Genomic DNA, 22,959 nt, shown 5'->3' on the forward strand with positions numbered 1-22,959 from the left:
GAGTCAGTTTTGTGTTTTCCCTTAAATAACCACCTTGAAAACCTCATACCCAAATTCTACAACGCTGAAATTTTATAACCCTGCATAACAATCAATTGGTTAAACTGGGCAGAGAAACTATTTTACATTGAAATATAATGCAAAATATATAATTATTCTATGTAAATTAGTTGTTGTTGTTGTATCTTTCGGCTTTTCCTGGTTAGGGGTCACCACAGTGGAACTCCGGTCCGCTAATGATTGGCAGTAGATTTTTACATACCGAGTTGACAGCCCTGACGCACAACCTTCAATGAAGGTATGCCCATTCACGCATGTCTCCACACAGAAGACGCTTTAGCTGAGAATCGAACAGGACAACGTCTTATTGTGAGGCGACAAGGCTACCGCAGCACCACCACCACAGTTATTTTATGTAAATTAGTGTAAATGTAAAATTCAGAGCTCAGAAAATTCAGATGCCTATTTAATAAGTGCTGCAAGGCACTTGGGGTTTGACTGAAACAGATGTTATCACAAATACAGAGACTGTTACGCATGAGCCCAAAAGGCTTGATCTGTCAACACCTCTGGTTGCATGGTAATATCCTTTCCATTCAACCTCACAAGGCCTTATTGCATATGTATATTTAACATACAAATTCTTAGTTTGAATGTGTCAACTCTTTCTGCAGCATTCTGAATTCATGATATTTCAGAAGAAATGTTTTTCTTAATATTTTATCATGTCATAGAGCATGAAAGTCCTGACTGTGATGCTAGTGACCAGTCCATAAATAGTGACCTTGCTGCTGGAAAAGCTAGAGAGGGAGATGGAATAACATAATCTGTGACTTACCTTTCTAACTTAGTGGAATGAGTCAGTAGTATTTTACACTCTATACTCCCATTGATAAACAATATAGTGTAAAGTGATGAAATGCTGTAGTAATGTGTGATAACTATATTCTGCTAATGTGTAACATAGATTCCATAATTTCTATATAGTTTCTCATCATGTCATTTATACTAGGAGGTTTCTCCTTTTCATGCAGCTGTGATTAAATCACCCAGATAACAAATAAGATACTGTATTTATTGTTATATAATACATTACTAATTACAGTCAACAACTTATCTGTATCCTGCATAGAATGTACTGCATCTTATAAGATGACAAGTTATATCCTTTAAACTTTAGGAAGGTATTGCATTTTTACACAAATCTGATAAAAGGAATGTTCAGGCCTTACTGTATGCTCATTAATCAACATGTGTACTGTTTAACAGTAAATTTTATTCTTCTTTTAAAGGTATCACACATATAAAAAATAATCTGTTGATCAATTTGCTCTCTTGCTTGTTGTATGATTAAAAAGCTTAAAAGACCTTTCTTAGTCATGACTTGGACCTAACAGTGCATTTACTACTTGTGAAGAAAGGAAACCAACAACCAGTTCATTAGTTTGTATGCTTTTTGTTAGGTTCAACCAAATACCTGAATAATGCATTACTTGGCATTATATACAACTGACAAAACAAGGTAATTGTTTTTATTTTCTAAATCATTTTATTTATTTATTTAATTTTCAGGTTACATTAAACATCATACTTGTGTTTCCCCCTGAAAAGAGGTCACTGACCTAGTGGGGCAAGCCTGGCCATATAAATAAATAAATACCATTACATCACTACAGCACTTCATTACAAATTAAATGGGTTTATGTTAGTTTATCAAAACTTTACTTTGCCGAAATTCATATGAACTTCATATAAACTATGTTTGTAATTGTTAATTGCTATGTAAATCCAATGTAACTACTGTCTGTATATTTTAACTGTGGAGCTTTTCTCCCCGGACCGCCACTGAAAATGGACCTTCATCCAGTCGGACACTCCCGGTCAACAAAGGTAAATAAATAAATAATAAATATGGTCAAGACCACATGATTGATAACTTAAAATATTGAAACCTAACTAAAAAATGGAAATGAAGACTCCATTCCCCACACTCTCTGATAAATTTATATACTAACTCTGAGATAGCACTATAGCGAGGAAAAGGTCAAAGGGCATATTTCCTTATCCTCACTGTACTGTGACATCCATGCAATTATGTTTCCAATTACTAGTTTAGTTTTTAATATTTTAAATTGTTGATCATGTGGTCTTGACCATGTTGTCTCCTGGATACATAGGATGTTCAGCCTCCTCCTTACCATCATGTTATCCATGTCTAGTAAACCTACATCCATTTTTCACTCAACAAAGCTATTACAGGTAACCCAAGCTGGACAACTGGACAGCAGCCACAGTATCTTATTAACCAAGGGATACTGGGCTTTATTGCAGGCACACACTGACTGATAGGGAACATACACTCCTCCCACTATTAGCATGAGTCCCTGTCATAGGCTGGCTCTTCAACCTACTTATCACTAGCAAATAGCCATGCCTATTTGGCAATACTAGACAACACATCTGTGCTGCTGCCCACAAGTCCATTCTTGGGTGAGTTTGAAATGGAAGCACTTAGCATGCTTTTTTTGGAGGGAGTAGGCAGAACCTCACAGAGATACAGGAAAGCATGCAAACTGCAAACTCCATACAGGTATTGGCCAGAGGTCAGGATTGAACTTTGTACCTTGTGCATCAGAGGAGAATACCTTAAGCATTACGGGAACTAGTCTATATAACTCTTCAAATGTCACTTTCTAAAAAGGAGTAGTTATATTCTGCTACCCCTCACAGTATAGCTTAAAATAACTCTGTATAAATATTCCAAACTCATGAAGTATTATAGTTCTGCTACTGTGCGTGTCTGAACTTCATTGATTTCTTCACTTATCCAGTGTACCAATACACTTAGAAACTGCATTATACACTAAATTAAACGTTAGTGCAGCACAGCCAGTTTCTTTTCAAAAGAAAAAGAAAACTGCACGCACACACACACACACACACACACACACACACACACACACACACACACACACACACACACACACACACACAGACACACACGCACACAGACACACACACATGCACAGACACAAACACACAGACACAGACACACACACAGACACACAACACACACACACACACACACACACACACACACGCACAGACACGCACAGACACACACACATATGCAGACATATACACATGCACGCACTCATGCAGACACACTTGCCTCATTTTTTTAAATAAGATTAAAGAACAACACAGTTATGCATATAAATTCATATTCATGTATATTATAAATTTGTTTATTAGTTTGTCTATGCAGAAATAATCAAACCTGTCATTAAAAACATTTTTAACTGAAATCACATGCACCAACACCATTTCTATAGTGGACTGTCTATAATCCTGAAGTTGTTCTAACAACTTGAATTTCAGTACGATATCTGCGTATGACTGCATTTCAAAAAGAATGAAAGTGTATACAAAATCATGTTAACAAAGTGTAAGACACTGAGAATAGCAATTGTCTCATGGCTACTGACAACCTCCTACCACTTAAACAAACTGTCACAGTATATGAGAGATGTGGGTGTATAATATTGTTGGAGATACTAATCTATGAACCTATGAGACACAGCCCTCATATAAAGCAACATCAAATGGCAAACAAGCTGTCAATAACATACAATTCAGACTATACCTATCACACACAATACAGACCATACACATAGACCTATGCATGCTGAGGCTTTTAAAAGTAACCTACCTAAACCATAAAGGCCTCCTAAATTTAACCTAAGAAAGTACCTTCAACAACCTCATAAACACTCAGTTCAGGCAACACCCACCATTAAACATACATCTAAGGATCTTAGTGACACAAATCAGAAGCCAATAAGGCAAAACTCCACACAATCTATACATCATAGTCATAGGTGACTCCGTATTGAAATACACTGATGAACCCCTCCCCAAGCTAAGTAAGGAAAGGACAATGATTAGTTGACTGTCGGGTACCAGGATTTGCAACATCACACGTGCACTCAGGGTCTTGCAGCACAAGTGCACATATGATACAATCATAGTACATATAGGAGTAAATGGCGTGAGATGTATCTTCATGGATTATATGAAGAGAGACATGATGGAGCTCTCAGAATGTGTAACTGAGTTTAGTATGAACAAAGTCTTCAGCATCATTACCTTACCTGGAATGATGTCAAAATGTGAACAAAAATGTTTAACAGTTGGCTTAGCTTCTGTTGTCATTTGAAGGGGTTACAATATATATCTGCCTGGGAAGACATGGTAGATAGTACTAACTGCTTTATCAGGGATAGCCTGCACATGTCCCCCCAAGGCTTTTGTATATTTGCAAAAACCTTATCCACTGCATAGTGCCTTTTTAAGCAAAGTCAGTCTACAGAAGCTTCCAACAGAGCTAAACAAAAGTAGAAAAATTAGAAGGCATTTCTGCTCAATGCATGGAGTTTAAACAGAAAACTACACTCCCTACAGGCACTCCTTGCCCTAGAATGCATCAATGTATGCATCATCACAGAGACTTTGTTCAAGAATATTGAGAATATGCCCTCAGTACATGGTTTCCAAGGCTACCATGCATTCAGACTCACTGTACTAGATAATAGCACTAAAGGCAACCATGTCTTTGTATTCATAAGATATAACTAGACCTCCAGGCTCATTAAGCTGGGTAATAATGTAGAACTCTTCCCTATCCAAATCATCTTTATCAACATCCCATATCACATTGTAGCCAGAAATAGTATGCCTTCTAGGACCCATGGCTCCTACCTTTCTAATACAGAAGCTCTAAGCATTCAGCCAAACACCATTCTCTTAAGCAACTTCAACAACCACTCCATTAACTGGGAAATGTATACATCTCAAAATATGTAGGCCCCAAAATTTCTGGACTTCATACATATAAACTCATTGGACCAGCAAGTCCATACCCCAATGAGGGGCAACAAAATGTTGGACTCTGTTCTTAACAATATGGGTCAGCTTAGTTCCCCTCCAGTTGTAACACCTTCATTAGTATAATTATAAATCAGTCAAATTCACTATAAGACTGAAGCAGGAATCATCTTCCAATAACTCATTATTGAGAGATAATGCTAAAGCAACTCCATTAAATGTGAGTGATGATTTCCAAAATACAACTCCAGCCTGAGGACTTCGCTGCAAATGTGGAATCCTTCACATTCAGATACCATGAGTACGTAAATAATCGCATAGAAGCAACTGTCCTCTTCCAAAAGAAATACAAAGCAATGTTTAAAAATAAAACCTTATGGCAGAACCCTAATATAAATAGGCTATACAATAAAAGGAAAGAGTTCATTGCACATAAAGCAAATTTAGTTCTGCAAATGCCAAAAAACTCTTTTGTTGAGTCTAACAAGAATTTTGGGTCCTAATTAAATCAACCAAAACTAGATACAAGGTAAAAATAGCAACCCAAGCAAAAGTCAGTGACAAACCTTTTTTTCACTATGTCAGAAACATCACAATTAATGTTAAAAATTGCACTAAGCTAATAATAAATTATATCATTACATCTGAAGTCATAGCCAGCCTACTAGTAGATAAATTAGCTCTAACATCATTCCGCTTGCCTTCTTTTCCAGACCTCTTATCAAATCCACACCTCCCCATCAAAATTCCCAGGAACAAGTCCTAAAAGCACTATCCAAGGCCAAGAACACTGCTTCTATGGGAACAAATAACATACCAGGATAACTACCTGTCAGCCTGAAGCATGACCTGTCAAAATCCCTACAGAGTCTTTTCAGTATTTGCATCCAACCAGGGTTTGTACCAAATGAATAGAGGACTGCTACAGATATTGAAGGTGGCCATAAAAACTGATCTGGGCAGCTATTGACATATAAGCCTGCCAGCCTCATCTGTGAGGCTATGGAAAGCATAATTATGGAATTAGTAAACAAAGACATAGGCAAACTGCAGAACATTGCCATGAACCAATTAGGATTTATCAAGGGCAGATCCTGCCTATTCAACCCTACTAACTTCTTCAAGAAAGTCGCCAAAGTAATGGATGAGAGAAAAATACTGTTCACACTACATATTTTATTTATTTTATTTTATTTATTTTACATTTGTTAACCGGGCTAGTCCAGCTGGATACAAGTCCATTTTCAGTGGAGGCCCGAGGAGAAAAGCTCCGCTATCTACTACATGGTCACAAAAACAGTACATACAAAAATATCACAATGGTTATAAGTCAAGTATGCATATAAGTCACAAGTAAGAAAGGCAGTAGCAACAATTTCAGGAAGTTTATAAAGAAGGGGATAGAAAGACAAGGTAATTATTTAAGTACAGAAGTGGTAAGAGAAGGGAGAGAAGAATTAAGTTTTGAGTTATAAGAGAAGTATTGTTATTTAGTTGACAGGAAAAGGAAAAGAAATTGGAGAAGTATATTTGGGAGAATCTATCTGGATTGAAGGAGGAGAATAGAAGGTCATAGAGGAGCTAGATCAACTGGGATTGATGCAAGAACAAAGCCAGTGTTTAGTAAGAAAGAGTTTCAATTTAGTCTTAAATAGTGTAATGGAAGTGTGGGCTGCAAGGTCTGGAGGAAGTTGGTTCCAGATCTTACCAACTGAGTTTGAAAATATGGAATCACCTGCTGTATTCTTAGAGCGAGAAGTTTGAATCAGTAGTTTATTAGAAGAGCGTAGGGCTTTTAAGTTATTGTAGGGTTTTATAAGGGTGGAGAGCATGGGTATGTTTTCAGGGTGGTAAAGGGCTTTGTGGGCAAGTGTAAGCTGATAGTACTGAATTAGGTGGGGTAATTCCAGCCATCCTAGTTTAGAGAGGTTCTGACAGTGATGTGTTTTATATGGAGAGGCAGTGGCAAACCTTGCAATGTTGTTGTAGGCTGTTGTGAGCTTATTAATGTTATGCTTGGATAGGTTAGAATAAATGGGGGAAGCATATAATAAAGTGGAGATGAGATGTGTTCTTGCTATGGTAGTTCTTGCTTCAGTAGTGAGGAAAGTTCTGATTCTATAGAGAGAACCTAGTTTTCTATTAGTTGCTTTAATGCTGGAGTTAATGTGAAAATCAAATTTTAGTAGATTGTCAATAGTAATACCCAATAGTTTGGTTGTTTGGTCAGGAGATATAAGGGTGCCATTGTTAGAAGTAATTGTGAAATTAATAGGGGGAGATAGGTGTGTAGGTGAGAAGAGGAGGAGTTTAGTTTTTAGGATTTAAGAGGAGACAGTGGTTAGAGAACCATTGCTCAATAGTAGTGAATGTCTTTTGGGTAAGGTAGTGAAGGTCAGCTTGGTTTGTGGCAGAGCAAATGATGGTGGTGTCGTCAGCATACTGAATGCAAGTAGTTAGGGGTGTGGCAAGATACAAGTCATTAATGAAGATGGAAAATAAAAGAGGACCTAAGATGGAGCCTTGAGGGACCCCTAAGGTGGTGGGGAGAAGTTCAGAGAGATTGTTGTTCCATAAAACAGCCTGTTTACGGTTTTGAAGGTAGGAAGTGAACCAAGTTAAGGCAGGGGTGTCAAGAGAGAGTGATTTTAAGCGATGAAGAAGCAGTTGGTGATTCACCATATCAAAGGCTTTAGAAAGGTCTACAAAGAATGCTGATGAGAGAAGATTGCTATTACGGTTAATATTAATGGAGTCAGTGAAGGATATTAAGGCTGTGGTAGTACTGTGGTAAGGGCGGAAGCCATGTTGGCAGTTAGCGAGGAGATTGTTAGAAAGGAGGTGATTAAGTAACTGTTTGTGGATGCATTTCTCCATTATTTTGCAATAGGAGATAGCAGTGCTATAGGGCGGTAGTTAGAGTATTCAAATGAGTCGCCTCCTTTGAAGAGGGGGATGATGTGTGAGATTTTCCATAGGGAAGGTATAGTATTTTCGGTTATGGTTCTGTTTATTAGTAGAGATTGGGTAGGCAACCGCTTTGGCACCTAGCTGGAGATATTCAGCTGGGAGTTTGTCAGCTGAAGGGGTAGAGGCTTTAAGTTTTTGAAGTAGATTCAGAATATAGGAGGTAGGTATGGGTTTAAGTTGCATACGTGGAGGAGTGTAGCTTGGGCTACCTAATAAAGTGGGGTCAGGGGTTTGTTGGTTGGCCAGATTAAGTATAGTAGATGTAAAGAAGTTATTAAAAGCATTAGCTGTTTGTAAGGGAGAGTCAGGGCAGGAGCCAAGTGGATTTGGAGTTTCAACTTTACCGGGGTACAGAAGTGTGTTAATAGATTTCCAAAATTTGTGTGGATGATGGTGGGATGATTGCTGTAGGCGGAAGTAAAAGTTCTTTTATCTTTAATGATAGCTGACTTTGTCATGTTCCTTTTTTGTTTGAAGTTAAGGTGGTCAATGGGGTCTTTGGAGGTTCGCCACTGAGACCATGCCTTATTTCTATTAAGGATCAGCTGTTTTGTGTTGGTTGTAAGCCATTGGGCTGTTTTATATTTCATGCGGATAGATCGCATAGGTGCATGTTGGTCTAGAATAGAAAGAAAGGTTTTATTAAAGAGGTTAACAGCGTTGTCGATAGGGAGAGTTTTAAGAGGAGACCAGTTAACCAGGGTAAGGTCATTTTGAAACTCTTGAGGGTCAAAGTGTTTTTTGCTGCGACATAGTCAAATTAGTGGAGGTTGTTTTAGCTGAGTTTTGTGCCTAATGATGTATGTGAGAGAGTGGTCACTAAGGTCATCTGGGAGGGTACCTGTTGAATACTTTTGTTGGGGACTATTTGTAAGGATCCAGTCGAGTATGGTATCTTTATTATTGCTCTTATTAGTTCTGGTTGTAGAGTTGATGGTTTGGTGGAATCCGTGCAGGTTGATAAGGGTGGATGGATTAGCTTGATTGCAAGCATTCCAATCAATATTGAAGTCACCTAGGACTATGGTTTCTTGAGGAAGATTAGTAGAAACCAGTTAAGTAGGTTTTCTAATAAGGGGGGGTTGTTGCCTGGTGGAAGATAGGTGCAGATAATATTAATAGTTTTGTGTGGGTTAAGGGAGATTTTTGAAATAAGAAGTTCAGCATTAGAGTCATATGGAGGGGTTTGGGCTGATTTCTTCACATCCAGTCCAGTTTTAAATAGAATGGCTACCCCACCACCTTTTTTATTAAGACGGTCCTGTCTTAGGATGTTATAGCCAGGGGGAATGATTTCATTATCTTTTATAGGGGTTTGAGCCAGGTTTCGGTAAGACAGAGAATGTCAAATTGCTGGACTTCTAGAAGGGCATGGAGAGCTGGAAGTTTATTGCAAATGCTACGGATGTTAAGATGAGCTATTGAGAGAGATTTAGTAGGTTTAGCATCTGGTGTATGAGTATTTTTGATTTGTGGGGAGTTAGGGGGTGTTGTTGAAGTGTTTGGGCCTGGGTTGGGGTGGATGTCCCCATCAAGTAATTGTAGATTATGAATAAGGTGATTTAATTGTGAAGGCTTACAGAAGTACAAGTATTTTGTGTGTTTGAGAATAAGGTATTTGATATGTGAGAGTCTGTGATATTTAGAGTCAAGATATGTGTTGCAATATGTTAGACTAAGATGTGTTGTGAGTGTAGATGGGGGGGTAGTTTGGGTGTGTCTATGTGGAATGTTAACATTAGGATTTAATGGTTGTTCATAGTAGGTTATTAGGTAGGTGGTGGAAAGAATAGTTAGAAGAGTTAGTAGTAGGAGAGGATGGTGAGTGTTGTACATGTTGAGAAGAGTAAAAGACCGTATAAAATAGGAGAGTTAAGAGGTAGAGCGGGAGTGAGTGGGAGGGGATGACTATGGAGTAGGCGGAGAAGAGTATGTTCTGATTGGTTGCAGAATGTGGTGGGTGTGGTTATGTGGGGATAAATGTAGAGGTGCTAGGGGCGGGTGGAATTTGGGGGCAGGGAGGGGAGCGGAGTGAGCCAAGAGGGCTTAACGGAGCGGGTAGACACAAGAGAGAGGAGTTCAGCAGGAAACAATCAGAGAAAGTGAAAAACAGACAGGTAAGTGAGTGAACCAGTGAGTTATTTAATGTATAGAGATAGAAATAAAGAGGAGCTGGAATGGAGGATTATAGGTGGAGTATGAGAGGTCAGGTTAAGAAGCAGTTCAGGAAGACACTACAGTTAGAGGACAGGTAAGAAAGGTTTAGTGAAGGCAGAAGATAAGCATAAGGGTGGGAGAAAGGGAATCCACAGGAGAACAGTAGTAGAGGCGCCACCTGGTGGCAAGATGTATGGTTACAGGGACAGACAGTATGGTAGAGGGCTAAGTACTGAAGGGGAGGGGGGAAGGAGTGTGTTATCCTAACACACAAGGATAGTTGAGGAAGATAGAGATAGAAATGAAGTGGAGGTATCTAATGTGGATAGGGGAATTTGTAGGCTGCTGGAAGTACAGGAGGGGTGCTTAACTCGAGATACACTAAAACAGTAAGTCTGGTCAAGCAACAAAATGTAGCGTACTTTAATTCTCAAAGTGAGTCGGTGCCTCTCGAAAGCACAAGATATGAGCTCAGGTTTGAGGTTCTTTTGTTCCCAGAAGAGTGGAAGGCAGGAAAGGAAGCTGTGCTTTAGTTACACAGGAGACCACTCTGTTAAAAGGTAATTGGGGAAAGAGATAGTGAATGAATAGAGCTTATGAGCTGGCAGAGAAAAAAGTAACAGTGGAAAAGCTTATTTAAAAACAACATTAACACTGTAATACTGGGTACAAAACATTAAACATTGAATAATGAAAACAATACGATGATTCAGAGCATACAGTAGTGTAAAATACCAGGTATAACTTTTTGCATTAAGAAACAATTGCAACAGGATAACATTCAAGTATGGTACAAGACCAATGCACGTTGTAATAGTGAGCTATCATAAGTTAGTGGAATCTGGTATCCCCTATCCTATGGTAAACCATGAGGACCTAACAAAGGCATCTGATACCATCTCCCATTCAGGCAAGGTTAATCAACTCATCCAGCTAAAGTTAGATCCCTTTGTAACTAACTGGATAACAAACTGGCTCACAACTAGAACCCCAAAAATTAGGGTGGGTGGATCTACCTCCACAAAGAGAAGTGTCACTAGGAGAGTACCCAGGATTTGTTCCTCAGGCCACTCCCTTTTGGCATCTACTTTTCAGAGATCAAGGAAAATGTCAAGGGCTTATGGTTGCCAATGTTTGCTTGTGATTGTAAACTCGGTGTCATCATAAGCTCTACAGGCAACATCTAGATCCTTCAGGAAGGCCTGTAAAAAACAAATATCTGGTTTCAACACCATGGCTTAAAAATACACTCCAGATAATGAATAATTGTATTCCTTGGCATGCAAGATGTCCACTGCAACTATTACATTTACATCACTCCCCTGAAAATTGACCTTATAGTGTGGGACCTGGGAACATACATAGACACTGAGCTATCATTCGGCTATCACAGATCAGCTATTCTTAGGAAGATCTTCTTTATAGTTTAACTTATTAGCAAGGGTATGGCATCCAAATCTAGGGAGGAGATCATTCCTTTGTTCATTGCACTCATTAGGCCAGTCATTGAATACAATGTCCCTTTCGGCATGCATCTACAACATTTTCTCAGCAACAAAGTCAAGGGACTAAATAACAAAAACTACTCTGATGGCTTCAAAGCTCTATTCCTCTTCTCAGTGGTCTGTAGTCTACTGAGGGGAAATCTATTCCTTGCATACTGAGCCTCTATCAACCCACATCCTTGCTGACCTTTTACACACCTGTAAGTCCAATAGTGACAGAAACACATGCTTTGGGGACCTCAATCTCTATTGCAACTTAAACAGAATATGATGGAGGGATAGTTATATCTCGCACAGAATATCACATCCCTGGAACTACCTTCCTCTCTATATGATGTTAAGTATGTCTAAAGCACAACCTGGATGCAGGAATGGGAAATGAAAAGTTCACCCTGGTTTTGCAATCTTGTCCCTTATAGGCAGAAAGAGCATATAAATACCTGCTCCAGGGTTCTGGTTATTCATATTTAGTATACAAAGGTTTCTCACACAATACTTAAGGATTATTTCATCTGGGATTGTACAAGAATTCCACAAAATACAGGGGCCTTGGTACTATATTACTAAGGCTAGAAATTCAGTGGGAATGCATTGCTAGACTGCTAAAAATCCTCACAGATCAGTAGTCTAGTAAGAACCTATAAACCTGTGAAAACTGAAGACAAATTCAACCTGGAAAAAGAGTCTGTTTTTCTTTCTCCTTCTTTGGTTTCTATTTGTTTCTTTTGCCCTTTGGATGAGGCTTTAAATTGAAGCCCCATCTGCCTGAGTTGGTGCTAGCACAGGGTGGATATAAAAGATTCCATGGTGCCTATCAAAAAGAGTAGGAGAAGTTCAATGATGCCCTAGCCAAATTTCTTTTAGTAATATTAATACTACCCTGGTTCTCCTCTGTGAAGACGTTAGTAGCTTAGTGGAACTAACATAGTCAATAAAGGATAAGTAAAAAAAATAATAATAAAATGGTGCTAGGATAAACCAAGTTTCTGTAATGCCCTGTAAATCCGAAGATCAAAAGCAGCTATGTCTCACGGAGTCTTTGCCATTTATTTAATCTAAATTTGTTAACTGGATTGGTGGGCTGGTCTACTGACCCTTTAACTGTGACCTAGATTCAAAGATGAGCATCAATACAATGGATAGTGCAACAACAGAAAACACACAAGGCATATATACATAAAGGCAAAGACTGCAAATGCAAGGTTACACACTGCAATTTAAATCACTATACTGCAGAAGGCTATTAGCTAAGTGCAGTGATAGCATACATTATTTACAAGCTAATCAAAATTAATGATCACAATATATACAATATTTACAAGCTTCTATGCTGTATTAAGCAATTTCCTAGCAATCAGGGAGCATTGATAACACATAAAGCATAGTAGTCAACTTTGATGTTGTGCAGCAGAAATATGTTGCATATCTGTAAATCATGTCCAATTACAGTCCTGCTGATGGTATTCTTTTAGCACAGCTTTGAAATTGTTTAGTGTGTCTATTGTGATCTGACATACGCAGGGAGATGATTCTAGGTTGCTGGGCCTATTTTGCTGAAGGCTTTCTCTCTTACTGATATCTTGACTGATGCTCTTGTCAGGGTAATACCCTTGTCTTGGCGTCTTCTAAGGCTACAAGATAGCTTGTGTACAGCCAGTATCAATCTATGTAATGGCCACTGCACTAATATATAAAGTTTGAAGGTTAATGTGGTGATAACAGTTATGGCTTTACTATATACTGAAAATGTATGTCTGATCAACAATTCAGTATCTCATGCATTAGTAATATGTAAACTTCTTGATTTAGATATCATAAGAAGCATTTTATCAATACATTTTATCTTTTTATTATTTGACAAAGTTGTAAAAGCAGAAAATATCTGTTTTTTTTCTTTTTTGTAAAATCATGTCACAATGTAACCCAAGTCCTTCATTTTTTAAGAAAACAAAAAAACACTCGTCAGATGACATCCTGTTTAGATGAATGCAGAGGATACAGTGTTTTGACGCTATTTCCTGAAGGTCGTTTTATTTTCCAGTTTCCCTGAGAAGTGTATTTGAGTGTTTTTTTTTTTTTTCTTGTGTTGGTTTTTGCCACTCATTACTGGGACTTTTTGTTTTTTGTGGTTTCCTTCATATTTTAGTTGTAAAAGTCAATTAACTTACTGTTTTTTTTTTTTTTTTTGCACTGAAGATGCCATCGACTCATTAAGAAAAGGAGAGACAAACACCTTAACCATAATACCAACCCCAACTATATGATTTTGTATATAAAATAAATTAATTACAGCTTACTTTTACTCAAGATCATAAGGAGCTAAAAATGTCTGTTAGATCTGTAATTCCACATTTAGAATGTGTACCATAGAAAAGCGTCGATTATGATGCGGAGGAGATGAGCAGCAGAACAGAAGTCAGAAATGTCTGTTTAAAAGTGTACAGTGGTGGTTTGTGTTCAACTGTTCACCTATCATATCTCTCAGTTGTACAGATTTTCACAGAATGTCCAGATTTTTGCTTCATGTTTTTGGTCCATTTCTCATAAAATTGTGTTTTTTCTGGCAAATCATTGTAAAATTATTGAGGGCTGAAGTCAGAAAATAATGACATAGTTTCAGACTTCATATTCCTCAGAAATTTCATGCTAATGCAAAACCTGTCATTCTATCAATTTTCTAAGTTTGTAAGAGCAATATTTAAAAAGTGTCCCTATTTTGGGGCATTTGCCCCCCATTACTGATGGCTTTGTCCAGATCTCTTCCTCTAAGAGGTTGAGCGATATGCAACTTGCATACAGTACACATAACTAAATAATTCAAGTCAGGTCTTATGCTTGGTTAAACTAAATAATTCAAGTCAGGTATTATGGTGAAATGTCTCATGGTCCATTGAAAGGAACTGTTACTGATTTGGTAATAAATTCCTCCATAAAAGGAATAATTACATCAGTAATCTCTACAAAAGTTAATACATTTATCTAAGATATGTAGTTTTATTTGCTTTGTTGAAACGGCTGAGGAATTGAGTTGTCTCTTCATTTAATTATCCTTTGTATTTTCTACATTTAATGTATGATATCTGTATAGCCTGGGGTGTCATGTTTATTTGCATGCATTTAAGGTGAACAGAATCTCATATCACCAAACTAGATTTTTTTATTATTATACAATGACTGGTCATTAATATTCCAAAATGAACATGCTGATTGGTCATCCCAATCAGCATGTCCATTTGTAAATCCTAGCATATACCAATGGAAAAAGGTCTGGTCACCTGGACTTTTTTACATTGTTATATACTGTAACTTTTATTTTTTTTTAACAAAAATAAAAAAGCAACAAACTGTAATCCAGACTCCGGACATGGCAGAGAGACTGAACGGAGAAAATACTTGGAAAATCAGATATGTTATTCAAAACTAAACACATGCACCTGATTTTCCTTGTATTTCCTCCAGTCTGTCTCTCTCCTACCCCTAATCTGCCTGAACCTTTTTTTTTTTTGTTAATTAAAAAAAAAAAAAAAAAAAAGAAAACAAAAACGGAGCAACGGAGACCTTCTTTTCTCCGTTGCTTCCTTTCCAAAGCACTGATGTACTGGGTGTGAGTGGGAACGCATGTCCCATATGCATGCTCAGTATATCAAAAAAAGCAACAGGATATATACCTGCTGCTGAAGGACAGCACTGCACTGTTATACAAAGACATTATTTAAGAAAAGTAAGTATTTTTTTCTTAAATAATGTCATTGTATAATAGCAATAACCAACTCTGTAGTGTGGTATATTAAGATTTACCTACGGTTGGCTTTTACTGCGGTGGTGGTGCTGCGGTAGCGTTGTCGCCTCATAGCAAGATGTTGTCCCGTTCGATTCTCAACTAGAGCATCTTCTGTGTGGAGGCATATGTGAATGGGGCGTGCCTTCGTTGAAGGTTGTGTGTCAGGGCTGGTAACCTGGTACGTAAAAATCAACTACCAATCATTAGCAGACCAGAGTTCCACTGTGGCGACCCCTAACTGGGAAAAGCTGAAAGACACAAACAATCAAACCTACGGTTGGCTTTATTTAATCACTTGGGCTTTGCCCTTGTGATTAAACCACACCAGCCATGGGCAGATTTTAATATACCACACCATCATTGTCAGTTATTGATTAATTATAACATGGAGTTTATGTGATGAACCAGTTAGTTGACCAAATGATTAACTTGTATTTATAGTATTAGTAAAACAGCAACTTGTTTGAAGAATTTTTGTTGATTCTATTCTTTCTTATAAAACTGTTTTCGATACAATGCAATATTTATTGAATGTTTGGAAAAGGTTTAAATCTCCTCTTGGGGTATTTGCACATTTTCATGTATTTTGGCAAGATATCCTTGTACAAAGCAGGATTACACTGTCAAGAAAGAGAATGCTTATAACCAGCAATGTCAAGAAGAAGGCTCAGTGTGTACAAAATAATAATACTAATACTAATACTATTAATAAGCAACACAACAGTAGACTGTGATATCAAGCAACGATCACAGAGAGATTGGCATAATTGTTGATGTGTTTGCCTTATAGACAGAGGGTGTGGGGTTTGATTCTCACATGGGGTAATGGGCTAGGTTTGAAATAACCCAGAAGGGCAGTTAGCCTAGTACTAATCTATGAACCCATAATAATTACAGGTATAATTTTGTTACCTAGGAATTCAGTTACATCACCTAAACCAAGACTGAAGAATGGACTAGGATGTCACAATAAAATAATCTTAACATACTGTGTGGGATTCCGATCCATAGTGCCCCATGGACTAGGTTTTGTAGAGAGCACAGTGGTATAACAAGCTGTTTGACTCATAAACTGCTACACTGTGGGTTAAGACATTATATTTGCACCCTATAATATAATAATAGACCACACAAGCAAATGACCAGACTCTTAGAGCATACATAATTTGGAAACACTATAAAATATGAGTATGAACAGGTCTCAGCTGTGAGATTTATAGGACCAGAACTGCATGCCAGCAAATGGTGCACTACATCTAAACATCCCTACCCTATTCCCTGCTGATGTGTTCTTCATCTTACAAAGTTGATTAGCAAAATCAATGCATATGTGAAAAAACTGAAGTACTTCTTTTTTAATATTATGATAATTGCATAATTATATTGATAATTTCTTGCCACCCACACAGGCATACAAGCTGAGTTCCTTCTAATCGGAGCTGACACCTCATTTTTGGTTTTCAAAAAGATGAAATTCCATTTTCATGAGATGAAATCCATTAAATATACCTGTGATTGTTCTATGTTAATTTTCAGTCATTACAGTGATTTCTTTATCATTTTTTCCTACATAAAATACACTGAAAATCAAAACAGATTATAGGCACAGACCACGCAATAATGCAATCCGACAATATTATAAATAATAATTATAAGTATATATACATCCTGTGTTGAATTTGTTCTCTGGCCAAAAATACCAAATTGCATGAAAATCCTGTTTTATTCGATTTTCAGACAGTCCATATTCTGGATTTACTGGTATTTTCCCAGATGAAATGAAATTATGTCCCTGCTCATCACATCTACTTATTAGCATATTATTATACTCACCATAGCTGTGTTGTTATGCCTAATTATTGAAAATTTTGATGACCCACTCTGTATATTACACAGAACACAATGTAGCAGGATCAAGCTTCTGAATAAGAAATGTAAGACACATCATTGCTCTTTCAGTAGTTGTTCCCTGCTGCATGGTATTGCATTTTCATGCTACTCAGCACATCTTTCTGTGGCAGGGTACCAACAGTTCATTAGTGTTGGGCAGCACAGTGGTGCAGTGGTTTGCATCGTTGCCTCAGAACAAGATATTTTCTAGTTTGATTCTTGGTTGGCATGGCTTCTGTGCAGAGTCTGCATGTCCTCCCTGCATTTACGTGGGTTTCCTCCCACATTTCAAAGACAAGCATCTGGACCATTTCTCCCTGGGCCTCTGTTGAATATTAAATAAATAATCCCCCGGATTCACTAATCCTCCGTGTAAGACTTAATAAGTCTAACTCGGAGGCTGCAGTTGAATGGTTTGATGTCAGCGTGCCATGAATATGCATGAGGGCACGCTGACTCTTACACGGACCGTGTAAGAAAGCAGGGGGTGTGTCCGACTGCCGAGCAGTCTAAATGTCCATGCCCCTGCAAGTGTTTTAAAACTAAACAAAGCACACACACATGAGCAAGTCCACTCAAATGTCCCTGCACCCAACATCACACTCCCTGATATTGTAAACCCCTATCACAGTTCTAAAACGCAAAACATTAAATATATTTTTTTAAATCCCCAAAATAGCTGCCCGTATTTGCGCGTGTGTGCGTGGGTGTGCTTAGCTAGAGTTAGCAATTCTGACATGGAAGAGCATAAGAAAGAATGTTAATACAAATCACACCAAATAGCAACAGTGTAATGGTAGAGTGTTCGCACAAACAAGAGGCATGCAAGGTTTGAGTCCCACCACTCCCCTTTGTATTTATTTTTGAAATCAGTATATGAAATAATACCTGACAAATATGTTTTAACATTACCAAAAAGCAGTGAAATGGCCAATGTATCAGTGAACAAAATAAATATTTTAAAGGATCCTGATATAAAATTGCCTGCAGTTAAGCAGTGCTTCACCCAGTGCAGTAGAGTTGCCCGTAGTTGAATAGCGCTTTACCTAGTGCAATAGAGTTGCCCATTGTTTCATGGCACTTTATCCAGCGCAATAGGGTTGCCCAAAGTTCAATGGCGCTTTACCCAGTGCAATCTGTTTGCACGGACGTGCATGCCACGCCAACCAGGGCACTGTACAGCACCGAGGAGCAATGTAGAGCAAAGTTGCTTAAATGCAGCCACACCCCCCAGCCTGTCTGGATAGTATGAAAATAAAATGAATGACAAGACTCAAACCCAGGACTCTGCGCATCAGAAGCAAAGTACAGAACCACTAAGCCATGACAACATAGGGGAAACAGCCACTATTAACAGTCATATACGTACGAATGGTAGTTTAACCATTACTAAGCAGGTCTGCAGTCAGCCGAGAATTTTACAAAATGGCCAGTCACAAAAAAGTGCGGGAAATGCGGCATATTTAAGCCCCACAGGTGGGAATACACGCCATAACTGATTGTAGCTCACATCTGCAGTTAGAATGTCTGGTGTCGGAGAGGGAACATGCTTCCAAGCGCAACGTTGGGGCATCGAGAAGTCCAAATATATGGTTTGGCTCCTTGTCCACCGTCATGAGTCAAGACTCCTGCAGGGCCAGTTCCAAGGGATGGAGTACAAGGCAGAGGCTTGGAACCAGTTAGCTCGTGACCTCACCAGTGCCACAGGCATTCCTCAGACTGGTGAGCAGGTCTGTCACCACCATGCAGACCTGAAGAGACGAAAGCAGGACCACCTGAACCAATGGATACAGGAGGCCCGTGGGATGTGGGATGCCCCACAACTGAGTATGTAGCCATGGAATGCAGCATGTAAGAATTGATAATGGAGTATGTATAACGAATAGGTATGTCTCAGTATCCCTTCATTTACTTTACAGCTGCAGGTGACCATGCTACGAATCAGCAAGCCTGTGCTGATAGGCTGCTAAGGCTGCGCCACCAGGCAGGTTAGTGATTATTCTGCATGTATTGTTATATAAAATATGGGAGAGAGCATGAAAGAAAGTGTTGTAGTCCAATAATACAGCCATAAAATTGCCTGAATAAGTCCTCTGCATGTACTGTCAGATAAAAACGTCAGAGAGGCAGAAAAAGAGTGTAGAAACCCATTAAGAAAGGTAACATATGTCTGGAATAATATCTCTGCAAGCACTGTTATATAAAATAAGTGAGTGAGCCTGAAAAAAGATTGTTCTAACCTATTAATAAAGTTATTATATGTCTTGAACATGTCTGCCATATACACCGTTAAAACAAATAAAGGAGTGAGCCTGTGGAAGAGTGTGTAATGTCATTAATAAAGGTCTAAAACCCAGAGTGTGTCTGTGTCACAGAGTCTAAAATGTTGTTGTACCCTTGCAGTATACAAACAGTACTGTTTGAAAAGGTGCTGGCAACCCAGAGTTGTGCAGTCCCATATAAAGTGGGTGATGGAAGTACTAGTAGCCGTGAAACATATATACAGTCCACAACAGGAAGTTACTGGCTGGCATGAATATGTCCATAGCTGCCCGTTTCTTTACCAGCAACAGCTGTGCATATGCAATACATTAGGAGTGAAATTTGAAACCTTCCACCCCTGAGAGAGGGGCACACATGTAGCATGTTATTTACTCCCCAGAAATGTGAGTGTGTGTCAAGAAATGCAGGGTTCTGTACAAATCGAAGTGAAAATGTCATGTGAAAACATCCCAGATATGTAGATAAAGAAATATAAATGCAATCAAGAAATATGTAGCAGTAACATCTGCATCCTGGACAGTTAGTATGTCAGATATAGGTCAGGCAAATATTGAACTAGCCAAACCCAGTACACAACCTAATGTATGGTGGCAAGTGTAATAATACAGATAGGGGATATACACTTGCAGTCACTAGGAATGTGGTGTAGACTAAAAGGTCATTATAAGATGTTAACCGAGGTTGTTTTATACACCCTACTGTATGTGCATAAACCATGCAATTCCACATCTCAATGGGTATGTGTAATCTGAAATATTTGTTGGGACATATGTCCTATTGTTCTATAAATATTTGCATCCATGTTGATGCATGTGCCCTGTTTAAACACCACAATCATGGTGGCCTGTTGCTACCAAACATCCCTGCATGCTGTTGGAATAACCACTGTGGTTCAATATATGCATGTGTTATGCTTGCTGTTCAACTGTTGTACCCTTGGTGTGTTGGGTTAATGGGAATATTATTGCATGCTGTTACAACTAATCTGGAATGCTGTTTTGCTTATGTTGTAATTAAACACACCTAATCACAGAATGTATGGGAAGGCTGGTCCCAGCGGACCCACCTGTCCCTCCTCAGCCAGCGAGTGCACCAGGCACCAGCAGGTCCAGGGCCCAGCCCGGGCTCCCCTCCTCCGTTGGTCCTGTGCCACCTTTGGGTGGAAGCGCTGCAAGGGATGGGGCCTATCCCCCCATGCAAGTGTGGGCAGAGAAGTGCCACCTGTCACCCTTCAAAGAGTCCGGGCTGTGGTGCGTAGGGAGGTCCAGTGTTCAGTCACTGATCCCTTATGCCAGCTTGAGGTGAGAGTGGTGCATCTCCCGGGTGAGCCTGCCCATCCTATGCAGCCCCCAGCACAGCCACCCTCGGGGCTGTGAAGGTTCAGTGGTGACTGCCCATGGCTGGGTATCTCAGTTCCACTGTTACTATCTGTGGGCTCGTGGGCTTGCGATTTCCAAACATCCAACCCTGTCAATTGTGTTCACCCACCCCATGTGTCATACACCACCCCTGTATGCGTCTTGTCTGTCTTGTCTGTTTACCTTCCCAACCTACCTCCTCGGACATACCTACTTCCTCTACCTCACTTCCCACTCTCACCTGAAAAAAAAAAAAAGGGCAATCTGTACCCACAAAAAATTTACGGCCCATACATAGCTGCCCTTTTTGCACACGTGTCCATCAGACAAACATGTAAGCTGATAATTATAATTGGCAGTACAACATACTTTGTTGTCCTCACCCCTCTCCCACGGGTGGAAGGTTTCAAATTTCACTCCAAATTCATTGCATATGCACAGCTGTTGCTGTTAAAGAAATGGGCAGCTATGGACCTTCCCTATACTCGTCCTGCACATCCCGAGCTTGTTTACCTACTGGGTGTCCCTCTTTGTGCCCCCTTTTTCACCACTTTCCTATCTCCCCATTTTCTTTTCTTTAAAAGAAATTAGCACGGGGGTTAGCAGGAGTAAGCACTTTTAAGCAGTGGTTAGCGGGTTTGCACCAGTGTTCGCATGTGTGCGCTTAGCTAAGCATCGCGCAAACCCACGCAAACCTGCTTACAATTGCTTAAAATTGCCTTAGTCACTGTATGGCAGGGCCCTTGTACTGCTCATCAGCAAAATAAAATACCCCTATCATTCTCGAACCCCAGACGTTGGACTCACAAGACTGCAGGAAGTACCACTAAGCCACAGGAGATATACAATAATGTGGTGCTGAAAGAAATATATCATACATTACAATGAGTGAATGTAAAGGGTGAATAGGAATAGCATAACACAAATCTTGTTCTGTGGCCATTAACCAGCAAGTGTTGTGGAATTGCATGATATGACTGTGAAAAGAGAACCAGCCATGCTAGTAGGGAATAATGTTACAGTAGCACCTTACAAACCCCATACAGTATCAGAACAGGATAAACACTGGCATATTTGAATAGGTCAGAGGCCAGACCTCCCAACTGTGACTGATTTACAGGGATGTCCCTGATTTGCAAACAAATGTTAGCTGTGCCCCTCTGACTCTCTGTGAAATGTACTAACAGAAGGCAGAAAGGTGGGGAATCTCACTTAATGAAAAATGTCAATAAGTGAGAGTAGACACTGCTTGCACATCAGAAAAGGTGTAGTAATACATATGCTCTGAATCCCCCAAAGTCTCAACAGCAAAATATCTGAAATATATCACCGGTGTATACCACTTATATGTACCTTCCCCTGAGGCTGTTCAAATATTTACCTGAGAGTATTTGAGGCCTGGAAGTGTCAGAAACACACAGGCATATCAGCTTGTCTGCTGTTGCACACTCAGTAAATAGCTGTAGAATGAATTCCACAAGCATGCCCGTATGTAGGAGTACACCACAGAAATATCAAAGGATGTAGGCATGTACTGCTAGCAACCACCTGTGACAATGCCATTGTTCAGGTGCTGAAAAGACTGGTGTGGTGCACAGTCAAAGGATACTAGGCTAACCTCTGTCTACCATCTGGATATGTCCACAGGTGGGAGCTACTCAGACAGACTACTAGCCTTCATAGACTAACAGGTACACATCAACTCTGCATGTTCAGCAAGATAAACAGCACATGATAATAAATAATGCTCACCACAGTTCTGCACCCCTACCCAAAAGTACCATATACCTGTGTAGTCAGGCACACCCACAGGTGTAGGTAGGCATACACAGTACTGAAATATGTCCAGTTGTCCTGAGCAGACTGTGCTAATGTCAACACAAACAAACCACAAACTGTTCAGAAGTGAGTAACATACTAATGACAGTATAGCAGTTCACAAACAGTGCATGTGCCTGATATTCATAATTGGTTGTACAACATACTTAGTTGTTCTCACCCCTCTCTCAGGTTTCAAATTTCACTCCTAATGTATTGCATATGCACAGCTGTTGCTGGTAAAGAAACGGGCAGCTATGGACCTTCCCCACACCCATCCTGTACATCCCGAGCTGGTTTCCCTACTGTC

This window comes from Protopterus annectens, chromosome 3.part1 (genome assembly GCF_019279795.1).
Source record: "Protopterus annectens isolate FY-2018-M chromosome 3.part1, PAN1.0, whole genome shotgun sequence".
Classification (NCBI taxonomy): domain Eukaryota; kingdom Metazoa; phylum Chordata; order Ceratodontiformes; family Protopteridae; genus Protopterus; species Protopterus annectens.